The sequence below is a fragment of the Heterodontus francisci genome, unplaced genomic scaffold (assembly GCF_036365525.1).
Source record: "Heterodontus francisci isolate sHetFra1 unplaced genomic scaffold, sHetFra1.hap1 HAP1_SCAFFOLD_1237, whole genome shotgun sequence".
NCBI classification, from domain to species: Eukaryota; Metazoa; Chordata; class Chondrichthyes; order Heterodontiformes; family Heterodontidae; genus Heterodontus; species Heterodontus francisci.
Window position 1 is genome coordinate 76,435 of NW_027141243.1, and position 17,472 is coordinate 93,906.

A 17,472-nucleotide genomic window follows, 5' to 3' on the forward strand; every position below is an offset into this window, starting at 1 on the left:
TATCTTTCAAGCCCAAGATTCCATGTGCTTTACTCACCATTCTCTCAATATGTCTTGCCACCTTCAAGGATCTATGCACCTGCAACCCCAGGTCCTCTGTTTCTGCACACTCTTTAGAACTATGCCATTACGTCTAAATTGCCTCTCCCGAACCCTTCTGGTAAATGCGTCACCTCACACTTGTCAGTAAAAACTTCCATCTGCCACCTTTCTGTCCATTCTGCTAGCCTATCTCTGTCCTGTTGCAGGCTGTTCATATCATGCTCACTGTTTGCTGCAGCTCCAGGTTTGGTGTCATCAGCAAATGTTGATATTCTACTCTGTTCTCCAAGATTGAAGTCATTTATATAAAGTAAATCAAAAACAGTGGTCCCAGCACTGACCCTTGGGGAACACCGCTGTCTACTCTCCTCCAGTTTGAAAAAAAAACATTTCCTTTGACTGGCTGTTTTCAGTCCGTAAACAATTATTTTAGCAATTGGACACAGACCCCCCCCCCCCCCTTTCCATGAGCCGCAATTTTGTTAGCAAACCTTTAATGTGGGACCTTGTCAAATATTTTCTGAAAATCCGTATGAACAACATTCAACACATTCCCTTCATCAACCTTCCCTGCTACTTCATCAAAAAATTCATTTAAATTAGGCATGCATGATCTGTCTTTTACAAATCCATGCCGACTATCCTTAATTAACTTGAACCTCTCGACGTGTAAATTGATATTTTCCCTGACTATTAGTTCGAAAATCTTACCCACCACTGATGTTAAACTAACTGGCCTATAGTTGCTAGTACTCTCCTTATACATTTCTTCAATAAGGGTGTCACATTTTCCACTCTCCAATTCTCTGGCACCTTCTATCCTGACTCAAATTTCCAGAACTTGTGGAAAGACCGTTACCCATCTTGGACTGAGTCTGAGGAGAGGTTTCTCCAACAGAGGCTGATTTTGACGTTGAGCTACAATTGAAATTTCCACTTCATCAGAGATGTCTCTCTGTATCTGCCTTAGATCTGACCTCGGACTTTCTCTTACACGAGTTTCTGGCATGATTTCTGTTTGAGTAACTATTGGTGCCCAACTCATAACCAAACTATCTGATTCATTCGACTCATTTGATTCTTTCCAACTTCCTTCTTTTTTGTGAACCTCTGAAGGTAAAATATGATCTATATCTATAAACCTAACCTTTCCACTACCAAACATCTTAACTAAATATGTGCGAGGACCACATCTTCTACCACTATCACTGGTCACCACTTCAACCACTTGTGATGATGATTCTGCAATCTATCCTTCTGGTTCAACTTCAGACTTCTTTCTCCCACTCTAGCTCTCTCATGACTCTCTTTCTGTCTTGATTGTTTCTCTTCTACTAACAGTGTTAAATGTGGCTTCAGCAATGAAAACCTCGTTCTAGGCTGCCAGCTAAGAAACAATTCAGCTGGCGTTATGCTGGTAGCAGTGTGAGGAGTGTTACGATAGATAAACAGAAAGTTCAGCAGTCTGTGATGCAATGATAACTGACTTTTGTTCAGATTGATATCCAACATTTGCTTGACAAGAGCATGCTTAACAATCTGCACTGTGCGCTCTGCTGCTCCTTTGGAAGCAGGATGATACAGTGGAACTCTAGTGTGTTTTACACCATTTGTTCTCATGAATTGTACAAACTCTCCTGAACAAAACTGAGGTCTGTTTTCAGACACAATTTCCTCTGGGAACCCATAAGCAGAAAACAAACTACACAAAATATCTGGCGTTTTGCTAGTTGTTCCTCGATTCGTTGGAAACCCCTCAACCCACTTCGAATGTCTCTTTCTCAATGAACATCTGCTGTCCTTCGAATTCTGTAAAATCTATGTGCAGCCTCTGCCACACTCTAGCTGGTCATTTCCATGGCTGAAAAGGTACCGATGGCGGCTTCCTTTCCACTGCTTGACATGTTCCAGATGATTTCACTATGTTTCCAATGTCCTTCTCTAACTATGGCCACAAAAGATATCTCCTCACTAGACTCTTCGTCAAACATATCCCTAAGTGATCTTCACGAAGATCACATAGCAACTGCAATATGTACTTTCCAGTGATTACAACTCTAGCTCCCCACAGGACATACATTTGATCAACCGACAACTCATTCTTATGCATAAGAAATGGCCTGAATTCTAAATCCAGTACCTGTGTTTCCCACCCATTTGTGTTATATTTGAACACCTTTGCCAATACGGAGACCCTACGAGTTGTTCGACCAATGTCATCTGCTGTGACTGGAAACTCGTCTTCGTCCGAAGCCCACATCCCAGGAACGACTAAAGAAAACTGCTCTGTATGGAGAGGAATCACATGCTAGTTTAATCTCTTTGAGCACATCGTAATGCAGAAGCATTACACCCTCTGCAAGTTGACGTTTACACAATTTGAATGCCTTATCACACTCCTTTGTCCTATTCCACGGAAACCCCTTCCTCAAGAGTTCATTCAATGGATGCAACAATGTTGCCAGATCTGGTATGAATTTACTGCAGTAAATTATGAGGTTCAAAAAAGATCTGAGATTAGATGTGTTCTGAGGGTGTGGCGCATTTCTAATTGCTTGAATCTTCCACCTGGTAACATTTAACCCGTTCTTGTCTACTTTCTGACTCAAGTGCATTACAGAATTTTGAAACATTTCACATTTGTGTTCCTTCATCCGAACTCCATGCTTTTCCAAGCGGCAGCCTGTGAAACTGAAATAGACCCATGTGTTTAATGATAGTCAAGAATGACTCAGACTCAGCGTCTGACTCAAGCTGCAGATAGGCATTTGTCAAATCTAAATTTGAAAAAGTCTGGCTTCCTGTCAACGTCGTGAACAGATGCTCCATGTTTGTCAAGTTATTGGGTGGATTACATTCCACTATCTGTTGACGGTTACCTTATACTCAGCACATACTCTGACACTACCATCTGACTTTGGTACTACCACTATGGGAATAGCCCAATTACTCTGCTCTACCTTAGAGATAATGTTCTCAGTCTCAAGTCATTTCAGTTCTTGCTCCACCTTCTGTCTTAGAGCATAGGGTACTGGATGTGGCTGACAATACACTGGCCTTGCAATCTCCTGAGCTTGTATGTTAGCTTTGTACCCTTGAATTGATTTGCAGATTTCACTGAACACCTTCGGATAGTTCATGTTGAGATATGAATTTCAGCTCAATACGAGAAAGCTCGCTCATATTTAACTTAAATGCTGCAAACCAGTTTCTTCCAAACAAGGCTGGTTTTTCACCTTTCACAACAATGATGGGCAATTGTGCACATTGCTCATTGTATGTGATGCCAACCAATACACTTCCAATTTGGGGAATATTCTCTCCTCCATAACTGCGTAACTCTACTCATCATTTTTCCAGGGGATGTTGACTCAACTTTTCACAATACGGCGGCACTGAAATTATGCTAACTGATGCACCTGTGTTGACCTCCATGTTTTATTTAGCCAGAATTCATTGTGCATACCTAATTGCCCTTGAGAAGGTGGTGGTGGTGGTGAGCTTCCTTCTTGAACTGCTGCAGTCCTTGGGATGTCGGTACACCAACAGTGTTGTTGGAAGGGAGTTCCAGGATTTTGACCCAGTGACAATGAAGCAATGGTGACATAGTTCCAAGTCAGGGTGGTGTGTGGCTTGGAAGGAAACTTGCAGGCGGTGATGTCTCCATGCATCTGCTGTCCTTGTCTTTCTAGGTGGTAGAGGTCGCGGGTTTGGAAGGTGCTGTCGAAGGAGCCTTAGTGAGTTGCTGCAGTTTACTGGAGTTTCTTCCAACGATACTTGGACCACGATGCTCTGTGAAGTTTCATTGGACATCCTTGTGCTTCTGATCACATGGATCTCAAATGAAGCCTCATCAACCTGCTGCTGTTTGACAACCGAATGCAGTAAATGATGTTTCCTCCTGCCTGTGTTTTCACCGGTGACCTTCTTGCGACATGCCTTGGCAAGATAACACTTCTTCTTGCAGCTATAGCACTCTGCCTTCACAACAGGAGAATTCTGGGCTCAATGTTGGCCTCAGCACCGGTCACAGGATTTTATTTAACCACTGCTACTCCCCTGATGGCCTCCTCCCGTTTTCTAACCAGCAACACCCACATGACCACCACCAGTTGCCATCATTGGGGCCTTCTGCTTACTCATCTGCAGCTTATTTACTTCAGCAGATGACTGACAGTTGTTAACTCTCACTTCTCTCGAGTCAAATTCAGCCATGTCCATGGACAGTGCTGTTTGAAAAGCTATGTCAAAACTCACCTTTGGCAATGTCATCAACTTACTGTGAATGTGCTCACCCTCTAATCTGCAACCAAATCTGTCACACAACACACGCTCTTGAAATTCTCCAAAATTACAGTGAAGTGACAGCTTTTGGAAGGCCACAATAAACTCCCCAATGTCCTCATTGGGCAGCTGATTCCTTGTTCCAAACTGATAGATTTCTTCAATGATTTAGGATTGTAATGCTGCTCAAGCTTAATCAAAATGTCCTTCAGCGGCGTGTCCTTTGGTTTTGCTGGGGTGAGAAAAGTATTGAGTATGTCATACATTCCGGGCCTGCTTCAGTCAAAAATATCCCTCTGTCTTTTCCCAAACTGCCTGGTTGACAGCAACATTATCAGGATCTTCGAGGGTATTGTTAACAGTGAAAAAATCTCCATCCACTCCACGTACACACGGAAAGATTCTCAGTCATGGTCATACTCCCTCAGTCACCCAATAATTCCCTTAGACACAGCCATCTTGGAAGGTCAGTCCAATAATTTAATTGCAACCCGACCACAGAATATAATTTGTCAGCATTAATTCGAGCTTCCAATGGCGGGACAGATACCCGGCATTTCCAGCGATCGTGAATCTGCCCTCTTCCTTCTCCAGGAGAACAGCGCGCAGGTGCAGTACTGGCTTGTATTTCGAGCATGCGCAGTGTCGGAGTTCTCCGGGAGATGCATTTGCAGCGGTCAAAGTTGGCGGTCGGGTGGGTAGGCTTCATAAACACCTGGTGTAGGCCTGAGCCCCAAATAAGAAACTCCAGTTCCAGCATTTGCGTCTCCGGGGTTATCCCTGGGTTGCCCAGGTTAACGGCTGCCACCTCTGTGGAAAGGAAGCCGGGAGGGTTTAGGCGCCGCCATCTTGAGCGGAGAGCAGTGCGCATGTGTTGCCATCTTATTGCCGGCACTGAGAGTGGGCGGGGCTTCAGGGTCCCAGTGAGCAGGAGGGAAAATCATTGATTCAGTTATTTGTTTCTCACTCAGCAAACAGGGGCTGGAGTAGTGAACCGAGCCAGAGTAGAGGGAGGGAGAAAACTGTCAGCAGAGGAAAGAAATCGTGCAGATGATGCCATGGGTTTGGATGCCCAGGGAGAAGGGAGAGCTGTGAGACGGGGATTTACAGCTTTGGGGAACAAAAGAGGAAAAATGTTGCATTGAAGCTAGAATTGTCTGCTCTGAATTTCTATCCTGCACTTAGAATGATGACCTTTATAATCTCCTTTATAACAGGGTATTCGAAGAGAAGGATTAGCAGACGGGAAAACTTAAACCAAGCATCATATCAAGATCTGAAAGAATCATTCGATTCATCAGCACCTGAATATCATCGGACTTTGAATGTGGAACAAGAAATGTTTGTTCTGTCTGTGGGAAAAGATTTCAAACATCAGTGTGACTGGAAAAACTGCAAGGCACCCACACCCGAGTGAGAGTGTTCCAGTGCACTGACTGTGACTGAGCTTTAACCAGTTACACAGGCTGAAAAGACATTACACCATTCACAGAGGAGAGAAAACATACACGTGTTCTGTGTGTAGATGAGGCTTCAACTGATCATCCAACTTGGAGAGACACAAAGACACCTGCACCATGGAGAAACGGTGAGAATGTGGGACTGTAGGAAGGGATTCAATTAACCATCTGAACTCGAGACTCATCGACGCAGTCACACTGGGGAGAAGCCGTTCACCTGTTGCATGTGTGGGAAGGGATTCACTCACTCATCTAAACTCACTGAACACCAGCGGTTTCACACTGGGGAGAGACAGTTCACCTGCAATGAGTGTGGGAAAAGATTCACTTGTTAACCAACCACAATTCACACCAACTTCTTCACACTGATAAAAGACCTTTTAAATGTTCTGACTGTGAGAAAAGCTTGAAAAACAAAAATCACCTGCTGACACACCAGAGAGTTCACATTGAGGGAAGACCGTTCATCTGCTCTGAGTGTGGGAGGGGATTCGCTCAGTCAATCAACCTGCTGAGACACCAGCGAGTTCACACTGGGGAGAGACCGTTCACCTGCTCCATGAGTGGTTGGGGATTCACTCAGTCAATCAATCTGCTGAGACTGAGCGAGTTCACACGAGGGAGAGGCCGTTCACTTGCTCTGAGTGGTGGAGGGGATTCACTCAATCAACCTGCTGCGACAGCAGCGAGTTCACAAGTGACTGCAGAGTTTGGATTCTGCTGTTATTGCTGCTGTTAATCACATCCAGGACTGAACCATTTTCATTCTGATAGTTGGGGTTTGTTTCTGCTGATGTTGATTATCCCAGTAACTGGGCTGAAGTTTAATATTTGGATATATCTTCAAGAAATATTAATTTCTTCAAGATAATTGGAGACTAATTGATGAGGCAGGATCTAACTGAAATGTGCAGCGGGTTTGAGGGGCTGAATGGCCTGCTCCAGTTCTATATGTACTTTCTCCCTAGACTTCCCCCACTCTCTAACTCTGCTCACCTGCTTGTTTCCAGTTGCAGTGCCTTCTCCCCAGTTCTCCCATGACTTTCCATTCATCAGATGTGTTTCAGTCCAAGTCTATTCAGGACATAGAAACAGGAATCAGCCTTTTAGCCTCTCGAATCTGTTCTGCTATTCAATGAGATCATGGCTGATCTCTGACTTTACTTCATTATTCCCAAATATTATTTTAATACTGGCTTCCCCAGTCTATTACAATGGGATTTAAAAATGCCTTTCATTTACACTGTACCTTTAAAGTAGGAAAGTGTCTGAAGGTGCATCTCAGAACATAAATGGAAAAATCAGACAAAAATTGACACTGAGCCAAAGAAGGGTAATTAGAATGACTGACTAAAAGCTTGGTCAAAATCATAGGTTTTTAGTAGGGTCTTAAAGGAGGAGAGATGTGGACTGGCAGAAAGGTGTAAGGAGGAAATTCCAGAGCTTCGGGCCGGTGACTGAAGGCACAGGCAATGGGACAGAAAGACAGTGAGGAATGTGTAAGAGGTCAGAGTTGGAGAAATGCAGAGTTTTCTGAGGGTTGTTCGGCTGGAGGAGATTACAGATACAGGGAGGGGTGAGGCCTTGAAGAGATTTGAACATGAGATGAGAATTTTAAAATGGGGACATTAGAGGACCTGGAGCCATTGTAGATCAGTGAGCTCAGTAATGATGGATGAGTGGAAATTTGTGATGCTTGGAGTAAACAGCAGCAGAGTTTGAATGAGCTGCAGTTTACGCAGGGTGGGGTGGGGGTCAATCAGAAGAGCATTAGAATGGACAAGCAGGCTGACAACACAAACACTGGAGGGGTCAAGAGAGGTGGTGGTGATGTAGAGATGAGTGACATCAGCACACGTGTAGAACCTGATCTCATGTCATTGGATGATGTCAGTGATGGGCAGCTGATAGATGGGGGATAGAGGCGGCCATCGATAGATCCTTGGGAATCTCCAATGGTAATGGGGTGAGAAGAGAAACTATTGCAAGAGATTCTTTGGCTATGATTGGATAGATCTGAATGGAGCCAAGGGAGGTAAGTCCCACTCCGTTGGACAGTGGAGGAGAGGTATTGCAGGATGGTGTGGTCGACTGGGAGGTAAAGAAGTCTGAGGCGGAATGGTGCCCCACAGGCACAGAGAATGTCCTTTGCGGCATGGATTCGAGCTGTTTCGGTGCTGTGTGATGGAAACCTGATTGGAAAGGTTCAAACATGGAGTTCTGGGAAAGGTGGACACGGATTGGAGGCATAGAGACATTCAGTGACTTTGGAAAGGAATGAGAGGGTGAAGATGAGGTGGTAGTTTACAAGGACAGAGAGGTTGAGGGTGGGGGTTTTGAGGAGGTGGGTGATAATGACAGTTTTAAAAGGGAGCAGGAAGTACCTGAGGACAGGAAACTGTTTGCAATGTCAGTCAGCACGAGGGCCAGGAAGGGAAGTTGTTTGATTAGTTTAGTGGTTACATTACAGGGACAACCATTAAAAGCACGGTTCATTGGCCCATATAGATTGATCAAAAGATTGGATCAGGTAGATTACTTTATTAACACCCCTGATCACCGGGAGAACTGGTTGTGTCACATTAATATGCTCAAACTATATTACTACAGGGAGGAGGATAAGCCAATACAGGTATTTCAGTTAAACAGGACTGTTGACAAGGAAACGGATTGTGAGGATGAGGCAAACGTAGGCCTCGTAAATTCTCAGATTTAACCACCAACTATCCTATTAGTGAATACAGAATGGGTAGGAAAGTTAGACAAAATGCTTTTGCACTTAGAGGAAAAACGGCGTGAAGACTGAACAGTTTTTTTTTCACAAAGTTTCAAAAAGCTTGTCGGGATAAGCCAGGATGTACATATGATGTGGGGGTAGGGGGAAACATTCCTTTAAAACAACATCCCTGTCGTTTAGGTCCAGATAGACCAGCCCAAGTGGAAGCAGAGACCAATGCAATCCAGTACAGCTGGAATTCGCAGGTGGTCTTGATGCCTAAAGCTGGTGGGATGGCACAAACTTGTCTAGACTAAAGAAAGGTCACGGTGGTAAAGAAGGCAGACTCCTGCCCAAATTCTCGTTTAAAGGACTGCATGGACAGAGTGGGCAACATCATATGTCTTAAAGAGACAGATGTGTTGGAGGGATACTGTCAAATTCCTTTGACACCCCAAGGTAAAATAAGATCAGCTTCTGTTACCCAGACTGGGTTTTCCAGTGTCACGTGATGCCACATAGGTAAAGGGGTACTCGATAAACTTCTCAAAGAATAGTGAACACAGTAGTGGTCAGTGCTCCGAGCTCTGCAGTTCACCTGGCTGAGGTGATGAACAATAGGGACACTTGGAAGGAAAGCACGAAACAGCTGGAAGACTATGCTTGGAAATTTGAAATGGGTTACTTGGGACAATCTTTGAAAAATTTTAAACTGAAAATGTTCTGGTGGAACTTGTTGCTGTAGTCCCAATATTCTTGAAAAGTGTATATCTGTAAATGCGGGCGAAAATGTGTTATTGTTTGTTTTTTCAATTTCATTTTTTGCATTGTAATGAAACGCATTTTCAGAATGGTATTTTATTCCGCCAGGGATGGAGATGTTATGATCCTACTTTATTTTTTGAGGGTGGGGGAGGGGAGGATGTGGGTGGGGGGGATGTGTGCGGTATGTCTTCAAGGCAGCAAATGATCAGTACTGCTTTAAGAACAAGCAAGCCTCAGGAGTTAGAGAAGGTGCATTCTGGTTGCTGTTGGATACAGCCATGCGGAGAGGGAGAACAAGCCAGCCTCAGACGTTACCAAGGAAAGTGTATCTTGTTTGCCCCAGATACAGCCATTATGCAATGCTGCAATTTATTACAAGGGGAATGGAATATACAAAATGTTTTGCTACAGTTGTACAGGGCATTGGTGGAACCAAATCTTGAGTATTCTGTAAAGTTTTGGTCTCCTTACTTAAAGGATATAGTTGCATTGGAAACAGTTCAGAGAAGGTTCATTCGACTGATTCCTGGGAGAAAGGGTTATCTTTTGAGGAAAGGGTGAACAGTTTGGGTCGGTATTCATTGGAGTTTAGAAGGATGAGAGTTGATCTCATTGAAACATATAAGATCCTGAGGGGACTTGACAGGGTGGATGTTGAAAGGATGTTTCCCTTTCTGGGGAAGGCTAAAACTGGGGGACAGTTTAAAATTAAAGGCTCTCCCATTTAAGACAGAGTGACAGAGAAATGTATTTCTCTCAGAGAGTCTGTGGAACTCTCTTCCCCGGCAGCAGTGGAGGAAGGGTCATTGAATGTTTCGACGGCAGAGGTAGACAGAGTCTTTACAAACAAGGGAGTCAAAGGATATCGGGGGGCGGCAGGAAAATGGAGCTGAATCCACAAACAGATCTTGTAGAATGGCGCAGCAGGCTGGAGGGTCTGAATAGCCAACTCCAGCTCTTAGATCATGTGTTCATATCTTCGTACATAGGTCAGACTGAGAACAAGGTAGAGAATTAAAATGGGAAAAAACAGGAAGCGCAGGGCCATGCTTGCGGACTGAAGGGAGTTGTTCCACAAAGCAGTCACGCAGTCTGTATTGAGCCTCTCAGTGTCGAGGAGACCACAATTATCTACCACTGTGTAGTGTGAGGGCACCTGGTGATAAAACTGTCTCCACTCAAGAAAGTTCTCAAAGAGAACATGCCCTCTTCTAATTTTTTCTGTGGTATTTTAAGATGAAACTATACCACATAACATTTTGATGTCTTAAAAATATACAATCACCCCATCACAGAATATAACCCCAGTTTCTCACATGGTAGACAGGGGCACGCAACATGATACTAACAGGAATTAATAGGTTCACCACTTGTGCATTACCTACAGCAGCATCAGACCAGGAATCAGACACTGTTATCAGACCTGGACTCATCCAATTGCCACAGGAGGAGGATTTTTATTCCAGTGTTTGAGCTGGTTGAGTGGCACAGCAGCTCGAAGGGCCAAATGGCCTCCTCCAGTTCCTATTTCTTGTGTTAATTAAACCTCAGTCTGGTTCCTCTCAAGCTGCTGAGTGAATGAATTAAATCTTTCTTGACAAATAACCAAGAAACCAGACTACAATTCATGCCCAAAACATCATTTATTGGTTACAAATCACAATTTGAGTTAAATCTGAGTAGACACATTATGGACATGCATAAAATGTGCCATCTACAAGATGCACTGCAGCAACACACCAAGGCTCCTTAGACAGCACCTTCCAAACCCACAACATCGACCATCCAGAAGGACAAAGGCAGCAAATGCATGGGAACACCACCATCTGCAAGTTCCCCTCCGAGTCACACACCATCCTGACTTTTTTTTTAGAATAGAATATTACAGCGCAGTACAGGCCCTTCGGCCCTCGATGTTGCGCCGATCATCTGACCTACACTATTCCATTTACATCCATATGTCTATCCAATGACCACTTAAATGCCCTTAAAGTTGGCGAGTCTACTACTGTTGCAGGCAGGGCGTTCCACGCCCCTACTACTCTCTGCGTAAAGAAACTACCTCTGACATCTGTCCTATATCTTTCACCCCTCAACTTAAAGCTATGTCCCCTCGTGTTTGCCATCCTCATCCGAGGAAAAAGACTCTCACTATCCACCCTATCTAACCCTCTGATTATCTTGTATGTCTCTATTCAGTCACCTCTCCTCCTCCTTCTCTCTAACGAAAACAACCCCAAGTCCCTCAGCCTTTCCTCGTAAGACCTTCCTTCCATACCAGGCAACATCCTAGTAAATCTCCTCTGCACCCTTTCCAAAGCTTCGACATCCTTCCTATAATGCGGTGACCAGAACTGCACGCAATACTCCAGGTGCGGCCTCACCAGAGTTTTGTACAGCTGCATCATGACCCCGTGGCTCTGAAACTCGATCCCCCTACTAATAAAGGCTAACACACCATATGCCTTCTTAACAGCCCTATTAACCTGGGTAGCAACTTTCAGGGATTTATGTACCTGGATACCAAGATCTCTCTGCTCATCTACACTACCAAGAATCTTCCCATTAGCCCAGTACTCTGCATTGCTGTTACTCCTTCCAAAGTGAATCACCTCACACTTCTCCGCATTAAACTCCATTTGCCATCTCTCAGCCCAGCTCTGCAGCCTATCTATGTCCCTCTGTACCCTACAACACCCTTCGACACTATCCACAACTCCACCGACCTTCGTGTCATCCGCAAATTTACTAACCCACCCTTCTACACCCTCATCCAGGTCGTTTATAAAAATGACAAACAGCAGTGGCCCCAAAACAGAACCTTGCGGTACACCACTAGTAACTAAACTCCAGGATGAACATTTGCCATCAACCACCACCCTCTGTCTTCTTTCAGCTAGCCAATTTCTGATCCAAAGCTCTAAATCACCTTCAACCCCATACTTCCGTATTTTCTGCAATAGCCTACCGTGGGGAACCTTATCAAACGCCTTACTGAAATCCATATACACCACATCCACGGCTTTACCCTCATCCACCTGTTTGGTCACCTTCTCGAAAAACTCAATAAGGTTTGTGAGGCACGACCTACCTTTCACAAAACCGTGCTGACTATCGCAAATGAACTTATTCTTTTCAAGATGATTATAAATCCTGTCTCTTATAACCTTTTCCAACATTTTACCCACAACCGAAGTAAGGCTCACAGGTCTATAATTACCAGGGCTGTCTCTACTCCCCTTCTTGAACAAGGGGACAACATTTGCTATCCTCCAGTCCTCCGGCACTACTCCTGTCGACAATGACGACTTAAAGATCAACAACAACGGCTCTGCAATCTGCTCCCTGGCTTCCCAGAGAATCCTAGGATAAATCCCATCTGGCCCAGGGGACTTATCTATTTTCACTCTTTCCAAAATTGCTAACACCTCCTCCTTGTGAACCTCAATCCCATCTAGCCTAGTAGTCTGTATCTCAGTATTCTCCTCGACAACATTTTCTTTCTCTTCTGTAAATACTGACGAAAAATATTCATTTAACGCTTCCCCTATCTCCTCTGATTCCGCACACAACTTTCCACTACTATCCTTGATTGGCCCTGTTCTAACTCTTATCATTCGTTTATTCCTGATATACCTATAGAAAGCCTTAGGGTTTTCTTTGATCCTATCCGCCAATGACTTCTCGTGTCCTCTCCTTGCTCTTCTTAGCCCTCCCTTTAGATCCTTCCTGGCTAGCTTGTAACTCTCAAGCGCCCTAACTGAGCCTTCACGTCTCATCCTAACATAAGCCGCCCTCTTCCTCTTGACAAGCGCTTCAACTTCTTGAGTAAACCACGGCTCCCTCGCTCGACAACTTCCGCCCTGCCTGACAGGTACATACTTATCAAGGACACGCATTAGCTGCTCCTTGAATAAGCTCCACATTTCGTTTGTGCCCATCCCCTGCAGTTTCCTTCCCCATCCTACACATCCTAAATCTTGCCTAATGGAACTTGGAACTATATCGCCATTCCTTCACTGTCGCTGGGTCAAAATCCTGGAACTTCCTTCCTAACAGCACTGTGGGTGTAACCTACCTCACATGGACTGCAGTGGTTCAAGAAGGCAGCTAACCACCACCTTCTTAAGGGCAATTAGGTATGGGCAATAAATGCTGGCCTAGCCAGCGACGCCCAAACTCCAAAAATTAATTTAAAAAACACTTATAAATGCAATCAGATTTATCCAGCAGTTGAGCAACAATAGGGAGAGTATTTCACAAAAACAAGTAACAAATGCAAGGGTGAGTGGCCAAAGATCAAAAGGTCTGAAAATTAGTGGCTGAAGACAAAAAGTCAGAATTTTTTTCTGACAAGGAATCATGTAATTATAGCACTTTTAATGAAGCAAACTAGTTGTGTCATGGTAATTTTGTACAATTTTGCATATGTAATGAATAAAATTGTACTGTACTCAGAATACGATTTCATGAGACTTACCTGACAGCTGATAATTGGTTTTACAGAGCTTCATGTTCTCAATGTCCTGCTTCTGCCTAGTTATAGATTTTTCATGTAAAAGGTGTTCTGTGAAGATGTGTCAACTTCACTGGAAAGCAACATTTAGAAGCATACTAGATTGCACATTCTGGCACCTTGGTAAGTGATGTGCAAAAATGAGTAGGTATATAAATTAATAAAAACCAAACATTTAACAGACGTTGACAATCCAGAAACTTGACGATAAGTGGGGTCATTTTTCTTACTTTGTGCTGCGTTGATCACCTGAATGAAGCAGATAGCAAAACCAGGTGCACGACAGCTTTTCCAGATAATCTTAAACAATGTCAAACCACACATTGAAAAAAGATGGCCAGAGTTATACTCCTTGCTTTGCATCACTAAGGTGCAAAAACAGGCTTCACAGTGACTCAAGGTTTCCAGTGTGACTGGGGCAGTAGACAGTGAAAGTGGAGATGAACAATGAATGGAATTCAGCCATACACCTGAGCAAACCGATAAGTGGAAATTCCAGATCACTTCAGTTGCTGCAATGCACTGGACATATGAAGTTGATACAACTCATGCTCACTGCAGGATATTCACATTCAGTAACCAGTTTGTGCAGGGTTTTCAGAAATTACTTTGTATGTGCACGAGTTGCCAGGTACTGATCCTGCACCATTAATTTTAAGCCATGTCAAATGAGCTGTGTCAGTTCTCCGGTGGTCTCTGCTAAGATATCCCATGAAGGCAAAAACAAACATTGGGAATTGGTCTGTGTATAAACACACCTCCTTTTTGGAAATTTACAGAACACTAACACACAGAAGTTGTGGAGGAGTGTGCAGATCCACCCACTTACTATCCTGCTTCAAGTTCCTTTCCACCGACGATAAACAATAAACACAACTTAAAAACAGGTAAAAAGACCACCGAGCAGTTTTGTATTTGGTCAACTTTAAAAAAAGAACATCAGAACTGATTGCTTTAATTTTTGTCAAAGCCGGTCACGGCCGGAAAGGGAGAACCTATTGGTGGATTTCCAAAATCCCAATGTTGGAAATCTGCTGTTTCATGGACATTTCTCAGGCCTGAGTTACTTGTGAACTCGCTGGTGTGTCAGCAGGTTGGATGAAGTAGTGAATCTCTTCCACTCTGAGCAGGTGAACGGCCTCTCCCCAGTGTGAACTCGCTGGTGTGTCAGCTGGTTGGATGACTGAGTGAATCCCTTCCTACGCTCAGAGCAGGAGAATGCCCTCTCTCGAGTGAGAGCTCGTTGGTGTGTCAGAAGATGGAATGAAGTAGTGAATCCCCTACTGTGTTCTGAACAGGTGAATGGCCTCTCCCCATTGTGAACTCGCTGGTGTCTGAGCAGGTGGGATGAAGTAATGAATCCTTTCCCACACACAGAGCAGATGAACGGTCTCTCTGCAGTGTGACTGCGCTGGTGGACAGTGAGTTCAGATGATTGCTTGAACCCAGCCCTGCAATAAGAACACCTGAACGGTCTCTCCTCAGTGTGAACACGTTGATGGGACATCAGATTTGCAGAACATTTATAGCAATTCCCACAATCTGGACATTTAAATGGTCGCTCCCCAGTATGAACTCACTGGGGTTTCAGCAGGTTGGATGACTGAGTGAATCCCTTCCCACACTCAGAGCAGGTGAACAGCCTCTCCAGAGTGTGACTGCATGGATGGGTTTCCAGCTCAAATGGATAATTCAATCCTTTCCACAGTTCCCATATTTACATGGTTTCTTCCCAGTGTGACTGCACTTGTGTTTCGACCGGCCCGATGATCGGCTGAAACCTCTTCCACACACACAACACGTGTACAGTTTCTCCCCACTGTGATCAGTGCTTTTTCCTTCTATGTTCAAAATGCAGTGATATTTGGGTTACGATAAATTGGGCAACTCCTACAGAACCCGATAAAATGTTTGCTTTGCATTTCACAACTGCAAATCCTCCTCTTCTAAAACCCTGTGAAATTGCTTGAAAATGGAAAAAATGTCTGTGAGAGAAGCCACAAAGACAGGTTGTGAAATGGAGCTGAATGAATCTGGCAATTCATGGGACTGGCAATAGGAAAAAGTGACCATGAAAGCTGCTGGATTGATGGACAACCCCAACTGATTCACTAATGTCCTTCAGGGAAGGGAACCTGCCAACTAGTCTGGACCTACACAAGACTCTGCCCTCTATAGGAGGAAGGAGGGAGAGGAAAAAAAGAGAGGGAGGGACGAGAGGAGGGTGATTTTATGTCTGGACAATTGGACCAGAACTTTGAACAGAACCTGCCAAACCCTCAACTACCATCATCTCGAAGGACCAGGGTAGCAGGTGTATGTGAACACCATCACCTCAAAGTTCCCCTCCAAGTCACACACCATCCTGACTGTCTGACATCCAGTATTGGATGAACAGAAATTTCCTCCAATTTAAGATTGGGAAGTCTTCACTTCTTGCCACGAACTTCACTCCCTGGGCACCAACTTTATCCTTCTCCCTGGCAACTGTCTCAGGCTAAACCAGACCATTCATAACCTTAGTATCATATCTGATCCCAAGATGAGCTTCCAACTGCATATCAGCACCATCACTCAGACTGCCTATTTCCACCTCAGTAACATCGCCAGACTTCACCACTGTCTCAGCTCATCTGCCTCTGAAACTTACATCCATGCATTTGTTACCTCTCAAATTGACTATTCTAACACATTCCTGGCCAGCATCACACATTCTACCCTCCATAAACTTTAGATCATCCAAAACTCTGCTGCCTGTGTCCTCACTCGAACGAAGTCCTGTTCACCCATCACAACTGTGCTCACTGCCTACACAGGCTCCCAGTTAAATAGCACCTCAATTTTAAAATCCTCATCCTTGCTTTCAAATCTCTCCATACCCTCACGCCTCACTATCTCTATAATGTCCTCCAGCTCGAGCAGACAGAGTTTCGAAACACGATGTCACACAACTCCAGTGAAACATCCTCGGAGGAAAAGGGGGTGTCGTGTGTGAGACAACTCACAAGGACCTTGTCCGCCGCCATCACTCACACTGCTTGGCATTGCGCTTCCGCGAAAAGCAGTTCGGCACTGCGCATGCCTGGATTCCAATGCCGTGAACCGTGAACATTTTTTGTTAACGCCGATAATGTTGGGTTGAAGCCCCGCCATTGAACTTCCCAATGTAAGCGCTGGAAGGGAGTGGGAAAGCGGAGAGTCATTGAAAATGACGAGTCAAAGGGCATCGGAGGGAGCGGGGAAGATAAGCTGTGATTGAGCATGAAACTGAATGCGGTGATCTCGGGAGGGAGCAGGGACCTGAATGCGACCATTGAGGCGGTTTGGATTTAATTCGTGTTTTGTGTCAAATTCAGCAGCGCCATCTTTTCTCCTGGCAGCTGCCTGAGGCACAGTCACGTTTCAGTCGATGAGGCTGCATTTGCGCATGTACCAGTGATGCAGCCCCTATTTGGTTACGTTGCCAGCAAACGCGTCGTTAATATATGTTCGCTGTTTTATACCATTTTATTTTTCTGCGTATGAAACATGAACGACCCGTCCATTCTCCGACTGGGAAATGGCAGCCGATACTGCCCAGAATGCCCCGCGAGCAGAAATACGGCCCATCTCCTCCCCAAGAACCGCAACACGCACGCGTCAGAAGGCTCCGCCCCACGGAGTCCGCTTGTCTGAGCCGAGCATGCGCA